At 42.0% G+C, this 14,669-nt stretch overlaps 1 long non-coding RNA gene across 1 annotated transcript in view; it reads left to right on the top strand.

Annotated features, from left to right (window-relative positions):
• The first annotated feature begins 369 nt into the window (after positions 1-369).
• Positions 370-14,669, top strand: part of LOC148685919 (uncharacterized) — a 58,854-nt gene continuing 44,554 nt past the window's right edge. The window contains exon 1 of the long non-coding RNA XR_015949776.1: positions 370-460. This is a non-coding gene — a long non-coding RNA (uncharacterized LOC148685919). The remainder of the gene's footprint in view (positions 461-14,669) is intronic.

The following is a 14,669-nucleotide window of genomic DNA, read 5'->3' as shown; positions in this document are numbered from 1 at the left end:
GGACCTTAGTTCTCTCCACAAACGGAAGGAGCCTTCTGTTCAAGGAGCTAGTCAAGATCCAAGTGATTGTGGCAGGCCAGCACTTATACATCTTTCCTAATCTATTCCTGACAATTTAATATTTGCTTACTTGAAGACAGTGGCTTTCAAACATCTCCTAAATGGAATGTTTCTCTTATCAGCTAGTCTGCTGAGAAGCCCATGATTCTATCTGCCACAGAGTTTGTGAATGTTGTAGCGTATTCCAGAATCCAATTCTGAAACAAAATAGCATGAGGGCCGGAACAGGCAATACAGTGCATTCTGACATAGGGTAGGTCAAGTTGACCTTCAGAGAAGTTTAACCACCATTATTTTTCTTTGCATTGAAGAAAACCCTGGTAAGCTTCAAATAAGCGTCTAGAAAGCTCCAGAACACAGTTTGAGATCCATTGAGAGAAGAGTATAAATGGCTTCCCTGGTAAGATGTATTTCAGAACCTTGTTCTCTCTCTCTCTCTCTCTCTCTCTCTCTCTCTCTCTCTCTCTCTTTGCAAACAGCAGAATCATATTCTTTCTGTGAAAATAACACTTTTCACCGGTTTTGTTTGTAATACTCATTTTTCCTGGGAGCATTTTATCTTGACACATTCTCTCAAGGAAATCTCACTTTGGGAGCTGGGTTTTCATATTAATTTTTAAGGGGGTATTCTTTTCTTTTCTTTTCTTTTCAAAAAGCAACCATGCTATTATTCTGTTGCCACATACATTTTGAATCATACTCCATTTTCCATACAGAAGCTCCAACATTTCCCATGCAGAAGTCCCCCAAAAGACACATTTGCCCACAGGAAACACAAAGTGCTGAAGTGATCAGCTTTAGTTTCTGCTGAACCGTTTCTTTCCTCTCTCCACATTCTTTAGTCTTAAGCTGACAAATACTGATTATCACCATTTCAGATGAGTACTCCCTTTCCAGAGCTTGGCAAAACTCATTTCCCATTAAGGAAGGGAGCAGCCTTGACTGAACATTCTTTTTTCTGCTGATACTGAACAGCCAGACTATTTCTGACATATGATGTAGATGACACTCCCTCACTCGCCTATCTGGAGCCTTCCAACACCCTTCTGAAATCAGTGGGGAAATTCCAGTTGGCTTTGGGATCACTGGGTCATGTCCCTCCCTGCTACCATTTATTTATGCCTTGCTATCACCATTTGTATACGGGTGGATAGACTAATGTTCTCCCTATTAATCAGCAGGCCGGTGTGTTGTAGCATAGCAGCTACAGGAGTCTTATGTGTGCTTACTACTAGAGAATAAACTCCACTGTATTGCATTTATATCCCACTTTTTTATCAAAGGAGCTCAAGGGTTCTCACCCTCCTCATTTAATCCCCAGAACAACCCTGTGAAATAGGTTAGGCTGAGAGGCACTGACTCACCCAAGGTTCACCAGTAAGCTTCATAACTGAGGGGTTTTTTGAACTTCGCCTCCCAGGTCTTTGTCTGACTCTAACCACTACACCACACGGGCTCCCCAAACTACTTGTTGCATCCAATGAATGTTTGCCTTGACGCTGAAATAAACACACAATAAGCATTTTTCAAAAACTGCGCAGTGAATGTGGCTGTATTAGAAAAAAATTAACTCATGAATCAAAGATGACAAGAAATGTGACTAGATACAACCACTTCTGTACAATGTGGCATCCTTTCACCTAATTTATGAATGGTGACTCCTGCATTTCTAGACAGAATAGGCAATACTGGGCTGGATGGGCAAATAATCTGCTAGAAGGAAGCTTTCTATGTTCTGTGCTTCTCAGTTATCTCACCGGCTTTCTGGCTATTGGCCAAATCATTGGATGGCAGGAAAAATAAGCACCTGGAGAGACTATTGATTTTCTGCTGTCCTTTATATATTGTGGGGGTGGGAATTAGAAAAGGAATACAGGGTTTTTCTAACTTTAAATATGATGTATGTTATAATGGTCATATAATCAAATTGGGTTATCTGTTGGAATATGTTTTGAAATGATTTAGTATTTGATCAAATACTAAATCATTTCAAAACATATTGTGACAGCCAAATTATCAATTATTATAATGATGTATTGATTTGCATTTTTGTTGCTCTGTTATGAACTACTTTGAGTATATTTAAGGAGAAAGTGGCATACAAATTTAAACAAACAAACAAACAACATTCTTGAACGGACTTGGCTTTCCTTTAATTGCATGGTTTCCCTCTCATTTCTCAGTGTATGGTTTTGTTTTGTTTTAAAAATTATATCCCATTGTTTCTCCTAAAGGAGACCAGGGTGCCAAAGAATGCAAATGCAAATAAAATAAGAGCATACAGTATTTCAAACATTTAATTTTTTTAAAATCTAAAAACATGTAAAACAATCACATACTTGCACAGCCAATGACCTCAAGGTTGCCAGCAACAGTATCTTTCAGCAATGAAATGCACTTGTAAACAGAAGTTCCTCCTGAAAGTTTTTAATGAGGGAGACAGATGCACTTCACCAAGGAAGGCATTCTACAAATGGGGAGCCACCTCCAAAAAGTCCTGTCATGGATCAATGCAAATTGGGCAGACCCAATGGTGGAAGCACCAGCCTGCTTTGTCTGCTGAACATTGGGTTTGAAATGGTTGATACTGATGAAGACACTCTTTTAGGTACTTGGATCTCAAGTCATTTAAGGCCTTGTACGCTAGTACAAACACCTGGAGTTGGGTCTGATGGCTCAACTTTACAAGTGATGAACAGAAATAGTAATCAGTATTACCTAAAATCAGTATCATTCAGAATTCAGGTAAAGATCTTTTGGAATTAATATAATTCCTGTCTAAAAAAAGCATACCAAACATGTAGCTACTCTGTGATTATGATTCCTCAACCAAACTGTGATCTCACACACTGTTTCTTTAGTGTGTTTATTTAATATATACACTGATTAATTTATACCAAAACTCAGTTTCCTTACAAAATTCTTTCCCATCTTTCCCACATCCTGACATAATTCCCTGTTCATTTTTTGGAAAACAAAATCAAACCCATAAAGTCATCTTAAAAAAGAATAAATCTCTTTCCTCCAGAATTCACTGCCATGTTTCTTCTTATCCTTTGGATAAGTGAGGAATTGTTTTTCTGCCCTACTGTCAGGAGTGTAATGTTAAGTGCTTCATTAATGAGGATTTGTGCTTTTAAAAAGTCGAGAACAATGAGATTTTGGCAAAGAGCAGACCTTATTTATTTTCATTGTTTGCATTAAACTCCATAAAGGACATTTTAAGAGCAGTTTTGCTTCTATTTTGGGGTAATGCATGCAATAATTCACATGCCAGTGTCCCAGAGACACATTAATCTATGGAACAATAATAAGGGAAGCACTTTTTGACAATATATATTTGCATCTACAGAGAGCCAAGTGGACACATTTCACTGCCAAGAAATGATGATGTGGTAGTGGTAGAGGAAAAGTTCTGGGTTCTTAAAAAAACCAACCAAAAAATTGCAAAGTAGAAAAGCTGTAATATTGTGAAATAAGCCAAGTAAGCAAGAAGGAGCCCTATACAGCTGAAGACCTTAGGGAGCACAGATGAACAGAGCAATTCTATATGCACATTACTCTGGGATCAGAGGTAAATTGACTGGCTCCTGTATTTATGCATGTTCAGCTTGGGAAGGGAGAGGAAAACACCGAAGTTGAAAATACAAAAATGGGATCTAAATGATAGGCATGCCCACAGCATCCCAGGAAGCATTGCAACAGCCCACCAATGAGGGACAGTCCTGGCAGTGGCATCTATATGATGCCCACACGTGTAGGTAGATAATGAACTCGCAATGATGGAGACAGGCTCCAACACGTTAACACTTACACAAGATAGAAGGCAACAGCAGAGAACACCCACTCCATCAGCGGCAGTGATGCAGCCAGCAATTATCATGTGACTGCCAGTTTCCAGGCATCCCTGTTGGCAGGGCACCTGATCCACTTGTGCTCCTCACAAGCACTGTTTAGGAGCACAGCACACAAAGTGGAGGGCGAAGACAACAAATAGCACAGCACTTCCATTCTTGGGCAAGGTGATTGGACGGGCGGTTGCTGAATAACTCCAAGCATGCCTGGAGGATGCAGACCATTTGGATCCCTTCCAGTTGGGATTCAGGCCTCATCATGGGACTGAAACTGCCTTGGTTGCGCTGGTTGATGATCTCCGGTGAGCTAGGGACAAAGGTGAAAGCTGTCTCCTAGTTCTGCTGGATCTCTCAGCGGCCTTTGATACCATTGGCCATGACATCCTTCTGGATTGTCTAGAGGAGCTGGGAGCTGGGGGCACTGTTATACAATGATTCTGCTCCTCCCTCCTGGGCTTTGTCCAGAAAGTGGTGGTGGGGGATGAGTGTTCAGACCCCTGGGCTCTCACTTGTGGGGTGCCTCAGGGTTCTGTCCTCTCCCCCATGCTTTTTAACATCTATATGAAGCCGCTGGGAGAGATCATCAGTGGGTTGGGGCTGGGAGTTCATCGGTATGCAGATGATACCCAGCTCTACCTCTCTTTCAAATCAGAACCATTGAAGGCGATGAAGGTCCTGTGTGAGTGTCTGGAGGCAGTTGGAGGATGGATGGTGGCTAACAGATTGAGGTTGAATCCCGACAAGATAGAAGTACCGTACTGTTTTTGCCTTAGACGCTGCAAAGCTGCTGCCATTTGAACAGTCTGCAATGATGTAAGGCAGCTTCCAGTGCTTAAAATAAGCCCTAGCCAAAGCAGCAGATTTAAACAGAAATGTTGTGAAGATGCTGGGAAACAAATGTTTATCTTCATTCGCTGAACAAAGAGGTGTGCCAACTAAGAATAGGTGTGCCAGCTAACAATTAGATTCAGTCAAGGAAGCAAGCTCACCACCTACTCTCTGAAAAACATTATTTTGAGGAGCTAATTACCTGATTTGCATCACACTGATTTGTGTGCTTGTTTTTTTTTAAAAAAAAACATCAGGGTGGGTGAGTGCATGGGATCTTGCTATTTGTATTACAGCCTTTTAGAAGAGAGCAGGAGACTGAGTCTATAAGTCTTGGTTGACCATATATGGAGGTATTTCATTGGACAGATGTGTGTGGATGGAATTTTCCTTTAACTAACCTCAAATTGCTGTGGGGAAAAAGTGAATGTATGTTCCTAGCTCTGTTGGTAAAAGATTATTATGGTGACAGAAGCCTACAGATTCTTCTGCTATGAATAGGTGCATAGACACTAACCCCCCCCAAAAAAAACACCTGAACTAGTATGCATTTTAACATGTTGCTGTTTCTTGAATGGCCTAAGTTGTTGATTGGTCCAAATCATCTGAATCCAGAAAACAAATTGGCAATGGCTTGGGGATCCCATTGTGGGTTTGAGGCACACCATGCTAAACTTTCAGAACAATGCCATTTTTGAATACATATTTTGAGTCTTGCAAAACATAAATCATTCTGGTTGTTTTGTTTGTTTTTGATTTTGACCAGGAAATAGCAAAAAATTATTTGAGGTTGATAAATATGTGGGATGTGGGAGTGGGTTAAGCATTCACACATCTTCCACATATTTTATTCTATATACAGCTGCTGTATCTCAGATGCACATGTAGTCAGAAGCAGAGAAACATGTAATACTGTATGTACTTTTGCACGTACACAGGTACTCATGCCATTGGTCTGTTTAAAGGCTTGTGCTCGGAGGTTTCAGGTATAGGAGGAAAAAGTATCTCTGGGCTCCCCTATATCCTTTCTATAAATGTTAAATAATTAGTGCTGTAGCTATAAAGCTTATATATTCCTTGTCAATGACACCTTCAAGGTCTCTGTGCTGCCTACTGCTTGACCTTGGTTTAAAAGCACACAGAATGGAAACCTTGAAACCAAGATGAACAAGATTCATTTTGACAGAAACCAGATGTAGCACAACACACACACACACACACACACACACTTTATTTCTCTCGCTCTTTTTCAATGTCCCCCCCCCCCACTTTCTTTACCAGTCTTTAGATTCCTGAGGTACAGGCTGACCTTTGCTGTACAATGCCAATTTCAATGCTCCAATTATAGTTTGCAAAGGAAGTAACTGTAGAAGCATTGTTCTTTTCTAATGACTATACCTTGCATATGGGAGGAAAACAAGATGTTCCCATTTCAAACAGAAGCTGCTTAATGGAAGGACCCTTACTTTCTAAAACCCCAATAGTGCCATGTGAAATTTGAACAAGCGATTGTTTACTGCAGTATGATCAGTTCCCACATGCACAAAAAGGCACTAGGATTGACATGTGCAATGGGATTTCCCCTGCTTTCCTCTTCCCCATGCACACAAGCCCACCCCAGAACTGCTCCAGAGGGTTAGGGGAGCCTCCAGAATAAATTTAGGAGAGGGTGTGGAGGATGTCCTGTTGCATATATCCTTGCACTGACAGGACAGTTACTTAGCACTGCATTTGATGATGTCTTTCCATTAGCCATCACTTCATCCCAGTTCATTCATTTTTTATGCATTTCCCCTTCACTGTCCAACCTCAAAAAACCTAGTTTTGTTTAAGGTGGATTTGTTGAAGTAGGGCAGGAGTGAGGCACCTCGAGCCCATGCACCAAATTAGGCCCAGCGCAGGTCCCATTTTGGCCTGTGAGGTTGTTCCTCCATACCCTAACCATGTGCCCCATGCCTGCCACTGTATGTGATGTCAGGTGTGTGGCAAGTAGAGATGTGGTTGGATCGTGAGGAACATGATCATGACATGGATCCCTGCAGAAAGCAGGGTTAAAGACATCACCTACCAGCTGATGGGCAGTGACTTCAAGTCTGCTGGATCAACTGCATGACTGAATTCCCAGTGGGGTCCTTGACTATGCAGTCGAACCTTGCAGAAAGCAGCTTCTCAGCCCTGCATCGGGAAGCACTGAGCACAGGGCTTGTCAAGCTCCTAACACTGCAGTTCCCAAGGACCTAACAACCAGCTGGCTGACAGACCCTTAGGAAGAACTGTGCAAGGGACTTTGACAGGTGGGCAGGATAACCCACCTGCCAATCAACTGTCATAATGATTCAGGTGATTTCAGGTGATTGTCCCATCCACTTGTCAACACTGGCCTGTGAGAGTGGGGACAGATAAGGATTTGGCCTACCAGGCTAAAGGATTCTCTACACCTGCACTAAGGCAATGGAACCCTTTCATCCACTTTAATCTTTCAAACTCCTGGGCCTGGCAGACAATTAGCAGGACAATGCTAGTGGTGTAAGAATATTTTAAAAACCTGCATTAAACAGAATTTCAACAGAATATTGAACAACTTGAATATCTATATATATATAAATGTAAAAATCGTGAAAGTGCGTGTTCCACTTTTCTCCGTAACCGCTTGACCTATCATCCTGAAATTTTGGCACAACGATCCAGGCCACTCCCCGAGCATTGTTAGAAAAAAAATCCCTCAAATCTCACACCTGGGCAGGTAGAAACCTGCTTTTCCACAAAGTAAAACAGCGCCCTCAAGTGGATTTCCTCCCACAGTACACCCCCTCCCTTCCTGTGAAATCTACACCACACCCACAAACCAAATAATGACATCATCAACCAAGCAACTGAAACCACCCAGGCGGCCATTATCAGACCCCTAGGCCCCTGCCAGGCCGCCAGACCCGGGGGGGAAAGAGGGGGAGTGCCCAGATTGCAGGCTGCAGCACGGCCTTTGTTTTATGTAGCCCCCCTGCCAGGCTTCCAGACCCCCACTAAGCCTAGGGGGGGCGGAAGGGTGATCGCCTGGGTCGCAGGCCGCAGCACAGCCTTTGTTTTATGTAAGCCCCTTCCAGGCCCCCACTAGGCTTGGGGGCGGGGATAACCCACAGCAACGCGCTTGGGGGCACGGCAAGGGGTTTTTACTTTAAAAATTAGCACCACTGCCCCCCAACCCCCCACCAAATAACCACAAGACAAAAATAAATACCATCCTTCAAACGTCATGAGACACGCTGGTCACGGAAGGGGGGGGGCACAAACAGAATAGATCATGGATCAGGACACGTGGGGGCAGTCAGAGGGATTATCCACAACAACGTGCCACACCCACAAACCCCGTCTCCGCCACGAGATCCTGTAAAACAGGGGGACTCTGAGGCTCAGGGGGATCTGAAGCGGGCCTATTACCCTCCATTTGACAGACTAACGCACAGCAACGTTAGTCTTTTATGTAGCTGACAGACAGAAAATTTGAAGTCCTTTTCTCTTTTCTTTTCTTTCCCCCTTCTGTTCTTTCCTTCTTTTTACATTCTTTCTTCACATTCCCCTTTCTTTCTTTAGTTTTCTGTGGTGTCCTTGGCTCTAGGCTGTTATTGGGGTCCAAGGATTACCTTAACATGAAAGTGATGGATGGTCGATGAAGGACCCTGAGAGAGAGACAGTGAAGGGAAGATCTTGAGAGACAGGGAGAAGAAAGAAAAGCTCCCAGGTCTGATCTGGGAGGGTCCATCTCTGTATGAGACAAGGGTTAAGTTACATTTGAGAGAGGACTCCGCATTCTCTTTTTTCTGTTTCTTTCTGCTTTTTCTTTTTGTTTACATTAGTTTCTTTTATTTTATTGCATTATGACAAAGTTTTAATAACATTTTGAGGGGGTAAAAAGGTAGCACAGTTGGTCCACTCGTTTGGCATGGTAACAGCACACCCTAAGCCACCTGTAGTTGCAGTGATGAAAACTGGTTATGGATTCATGTTGTGCTTATTGTTGTCAAAGGGGTTCTATAATTTATTTAGCATCCACAAGCAGCTGAGGGTACAAGATATTGCAACAAGGTCAGTCGATTAGCTGCAGGACAGTGGCAAACCTAGAGCAATGGGTTGCTTTTGCTGAGTGCCCGCTATGAAGTAAAAGCAGACAATTGCATCTAAGCTCTCAATTAGAGTAGCAATCAGTTGATTCTATATTTATACAATATCCACTCACTCCAGGCAGTGCCTTTTCAAATGACTGCATTGTTCTCTCTTCCTTCAACTTTGTGACTCATAATGCACCTTAGTCATGCTTAACCTTCAGAATTGCACTCCAGCTCTTCTGATTGTTTAACACACAAAACTCAGGGAGACAACAGATCATCTTCTTCAGTAAAATGTTAAGGTAAAACCTTTGGGGTTTTTTTCTCATTTTTTTCCAAGCAAGGAAAGTTTTTGTTCAAAGATGGCCCAAGACATTTTGTTGCCTGAGGGAGAAAACTCCCATGATACTCTCTGTCAGTGGTAAAATATCAAAAATTGACAATATTTGATCACAACAATTGTTTCTATTTATTGGAGCCCCAAATCTGCTGTCTTAGGTGACCATTACTCTCTGCTTAATAGTAGGACTAGCTTTCTACCGCAAACTAGTTTGCTATACAATTTTTCACAAACATTGATCTTGATGCCATAATTTTCAGTTTGTACGGTAGCTTATTCCATGCTAATAGTGAACTTGTGGAGCTGCCCTCCCTTGCCAAAAACATGGTGGGTACATCCATTGTGGTTGAGTGCCAGAGAAGGGGGAATTGTTGAATCAGAGAGTGCCATATCAGTTATGCAGGTACAAAGCAAGAGCACCACATGCAAGCTTTGAGGTCCTGATTACAGAAGATTTTTACACCCCCAGTAATCCATTGAGATGATCTACATGCAGAAATCAATCTCTATGGACAGGCCCTTTCAATAGATTGGGACAAACATTTATAGTAACAAAGGGCAATGATATTAGCCACTTGTTGTATGGATGAGATTGGATTAGGTTGATCTGGCTTCTAATATTGGCTTAGCATATTGTATACCATAGGTTGGCAACGTCCGGCCCATGGGCTGGATACAGTCCACAGAGGCCGTTTATCCGGCCCATGGGCTGCTCATGAACCGAGCCGCCCGCTTGGCAAGTCCCCCGAGCGCTGCGATAAACTGGTGCAGCGCAGCACGGGCACTCGCCAAGCGGCACTGTAAATGGCGCCAGTGCCTGCGCAGACACCAGAAGCATTTTCTAGCATCTGCGCAGCCGCAGAAGCGATTTCTAGTGCTGCAGACATGCGCAGAAGTGATTTCTGGCGCCCCGGACATAGGCAGCGCAGCGCCGGAAATCGCTTCTGCGCATGTCATTCCGGCCCAGGGCCGGAAACATTGCCGATGCCTATACTAACAGTTCAATGTTATGAAAGTCTACTCAGAAGTAAGCTCCACTTAATTCAGTGGACTTACCACTGCCAGGTTGTGGTCCACTAAGACTCCTAGATCCTTTTCACATGTACTGTGGGCAAGTTATGTGTTCCCCATGTTATATTTGTGCAGCTGTTTCTTCCTGCCTAAGGGTAGAACCATACATTTGCTCCTATTGGAATTTTTTTGTTAGTTTGGACCTATTTTTTATGATTTGTTAAGGTCACATTGAATCCAGATTCTGTCTTCTGCAGCATTAGCTAACCCTTCCATTTTGGTGTCTTCTGCAAATTTGATGAGCATCCCCTCAATTTCTTTGTCCAAGTCGTTTATAAAGACATTGAACAACAATGGGCCCAGGACAGAACCCTGTGGCACCCCATTTGTCACCTTTCTCCAGGATGATGAGGAACCATTCATGAGTACTCTTTGGTTTGGTCAGTGAACCAGCTACAAATCCACCTAACCATTGCCTCACCTAGCCCACATTTTATCGGCTTCTCCACAAGAATATCATGGGGGAGTTTGATCTTATTTGGAATAAAAACTGAAAGAAAATTGAATTAACATGAGTTGGTTTTGCTAGCAATATCACTAGAATTTCACTGTAAGATGAATTAGGAACACGGGAAGCTGCCTTATACCAAGTCAGATGAATCTAGCTCAGTACTGTCTGAGCTGACTGGCAGCAGTTCTCCAGGGTTTCAGGCAGAAGCCCTACTTTGAGAAACAAGGGATGGAACCTGGGACATTGTGGTTGAAAAGCAGATGCTCTACAACTGAGCAGCAGCCCTTGCCAACCAAGCACTGGGCAGTGAAATGGACACTTTTTAAACTGATTATTGCACATCCTTCTGTTCCATTCTATTCCTTAAAAAAGAAAAAGCACTACCAAATGCCTTTTAGAGTGTTGTGAATGCCTGCAAAAAGGCTGTTTTCAATAAAATAAATAAATAAATAAATAAATAAATAAATAGATAAAATGCAACAAACAGAAAGTCAACAGTGCAGTCCTATTCATGTTTACTTGGAAGGAAGTTTCACTATGTTCAGTGTAGAGTGGGAAATGACAGCTTTAAGCAAAGCACTCGTCTCAATTCTATTATATATATATATATGAAGAGAGTTAATTGCAGCTTTGTGCTGTGGCATCTTTCAGATGTAGTCTTTTTCTAATGCTAGCAGGGATTCTATGAATGTCTGTAGGTGGAACCACATCGTGGTGGCAGGTGCTTCCCACCCACATGCGATTAGAACATGCGATTGAAGCAGCTGTGAGTTCGGCTATACGCATGAAGGGCCTGTCTGCATGATGAGTGGGACCCCCAGTCTAAATATGGGTTTGAGTCACCAAATGACATTCCGGCAGACACGATCTTTTCACTTCCAAGCAACTGCAGCACTCCCCAGCACATTTAAAGCTAATGTAGCACACATAATCATTTTGGAAAATAATTGAGGAAATCATGATGGGAAAAAATGCACAACCCCAAAAAACCAAAACCATAAAACCAAAGTTCCAAAACAATGCAACCAATCAGGGCCATCTTACCCATAGGCACTAGGTGTGCGGGGCACCTGGGCACCGGGCTCTCAGGGGCACCAGGCTGAGAGTCCGGGGCCCGAGAGTTGAGTCTGGGGAAGAGCCCACCCATCGGTTGGAGCACCGTGGTGGGCTCTTCTGCTGCTCTGTGCTGTGAGTTCGGGGGTGACTGAGCCAGCAAGATGCTGAGGCAGCCAGTGGGGATGCTGGCCGAATTTTTGCACCCTGGCGCTGCATATGCTTAAGACAGCCCCACAACCAATTCTTCATAAGGGAGCTGCTTCATCCTTTTTATCATTAGGTGGCCCTTTCTTGAACCTTTTCCAACTCTACAACATCCTTTTTGAGGTGAGGAGACCAGTACACCAAATATGGTTGCACCATAGATTTGTATAATGGCATTATGATACTGGCAGTTTTATTTTCAATTCGTTTCCTAACGATCTCTAGCATGGATTTGCCTTTTTCACAGCTGCCACACTCTGAGTCGACATCTCCACAGAGCTATCTATTATGATCCCAAGGTCTTACTTCTGGCCTGTCACCTTCAGTTCAGACCCTACGAGCGTGTACGTGAAATTAATATATATATATTTTGCTTCAACATGCATCACATTTCACTTGTTTGCATTGAATTGCATTTGCCATTTTATTGCCCATTCACTCAGTGTGAAGAAGTCCTTTTGGAGCTCTTTGTAATCTCATTTTATTTTAACAACCCTGAACAATTTAGTGTCGGACATTAAACTAACTGGCCTGTAATTTCCAGGATCCCTTCTGGATTCCCTTTTAAAAATGGACATTGCATTGGCTCCTTGCCAGTCCTCAGGTATGTAAATACTGTACAATTACTAGGCATCATGCACAACCCTACACAACCATAACCTGTCCCTCTATCAAAACTAGGCAGCAAGGAAGGCATTTGTCATTACACTTCCCTTCAGGAATTAGTAGCACTTTCCTTTCCTATCCCAAGGTCTGATGTAGATTCACACACAGCCACTATGACATTGTAACTGACACACTGAAGCAACTCTGGGCTCAAGGCTAAAAATAAAATTGTTGTTTCATCTGACATTCATTAAGATGTTAATTAACTAATTTAGCCCATTAAACAAAGAGCAGATCACATTTTACTCAAGGCTTCACCTTGAGCACGGAACTCTCTCACATCAAAAAGGACTTGGTTGTATTGAAAACTGTATAATTATTAACGAGCAATTTTTAAGCGCATTCACTCTTCTCTAGCTGGAAAGTGGGTTATTCGAAATAGGAAAGCAGGATCCTGTAGAAATTACTTTTGAAACCTAGGCAATTTAAGAGAGAAGAGTATTTCCACAGTTTCAAAGCAAAGCTATTAATGCAAAACAATGTGTAGCAAAAAAGAACAAGGTTATACATACAAATTGGCAGGAAATTGTATAGCCTATGGGCACTCTTTATAATTTTGTTCATGTAAGAAATGTTCAATACGGTACTTTGAAATATCTCTGTAAAGCAAAGTTAAGTATCTAATTGCATAGCACGCCACACCAGATTTAGAGGGGTACCATGAACCCCCAAACCATGGCATATTGGAATTTATGCTTGGTGGGAGGCAACTTGTTTTACAAAATTCATGTACCACTTGATTGTAAGAAAACCTGCATGTGTGTGTGTGTGTGTGTGTGTGTGTGTGTGTGTGTGTGTATGAAAACATTACTATTGATAAACCATATTTATCAATTCAAAAACATTCAGAAGATTAACAATAGCTAAAAAGAGATAAAACACATGTAACATTCTACATGACCTGATAGGCTTCCCTAAACAAAAATGTTTTAAGCAGGCACCAAAAAGACTACAGCAAAGGTGCCTCCCGATGTCAATAAGCAGGGAGTTCCAAAGTGTAGGTGTTGCCATACCAAAAGATGGATTTCTTACAACTGCAGAAAAAGTTTCATGTGGCACCTGTAACAGTGCCAGTTTTGCAGGCTGAAGAGATTGAGTGGGCATATGTGAGGGAAGTAAACTGGTCTCAAGCTGTTCATTTAGAAGCTATTAGTGAGTATTGAAGGGGTGAGTTATATTTTCAGGAAATGACCACTTGCCTTAGGATTGAGGTTTGAAATAGCCATGATAGGGAGATAGGAAACGGCACTTCTTAAGCTGCCCAAGTGATGGAAAGGGTATTGCAGTTACTGAAATGAGCATTTTCAATAGGCATGTTTGATGCTGCCTTTTCAAACCAGTTTTTGACTGATGCTATTCATGTACTGACTAATTTTTTAACTACGGTAATTCAGTGGAATTTAATCCAATAATGTTTGGTCTACCATGTTAAACTTCTGCCAACTGTCTGCAAGCTTGGATACTTTTACAGAAAGGTGGGGTAATGTTGGAAAATAAACAAGTAAATGTAAAACCAACTTTTAAAATGTTAATTTCTAATATACCTAGGACATAGCTACAGGAGACAGGCCAGGCTCCCTCTGTGAACGTTTGAAGAACCTTCATTGAATTTTCATCGTTCATAAAATAAGGCACGCTTTTAGCACTTTCACTCACAAAAACATAAGAAAAAATATGCCTGAAATATTCTACCAAATATTTCACTATGGTGTATTCTCAGCTCTCAATTTTCTGGTCAGTGAATACAAAAGCACTGGAATGATTTACAAACACTTATTTATTTATGTTATTTTAATCCTTTTCTTATTAACATTTTATTAAATTATTTTAAACATATCAAGCTCTGTATTTGGGTTTGTGCTGTATTGTACCTCCCTGGTGTGCCACCTTAAATATCTGGCTACAAACCTGCACATGCCCCAAATAATAAGACATCTAGTGCTGAAAGATTGAAAGGGCACTCTCTGGGATTTTAAAAAAATAAAGTTCTTAACTATCCCTTACGACAGGCATCCCCAAACTTCGGTCCTCCAGATGTT

This window comes from Zootoca vivipara, chromosome 4, assembly GCF_965207765.1.
Source record: "Zootoca vivipara chromosome 4, rZooViv2.hap1.1, whole genome shotgun sequence".
Taxonomy (NCBI): domain Eukaryota; kingdom Metazoa; phylum Chordata; class Lepidosauria; order Squamata; family Lacertidae; genus Zootoca; species Zootoca vivipara.
The sequence above is the reverse complement of the archived record's forward strand: the minus strand, read 5'-3'. Positions and strand labels throughout refer to the sequence as shown.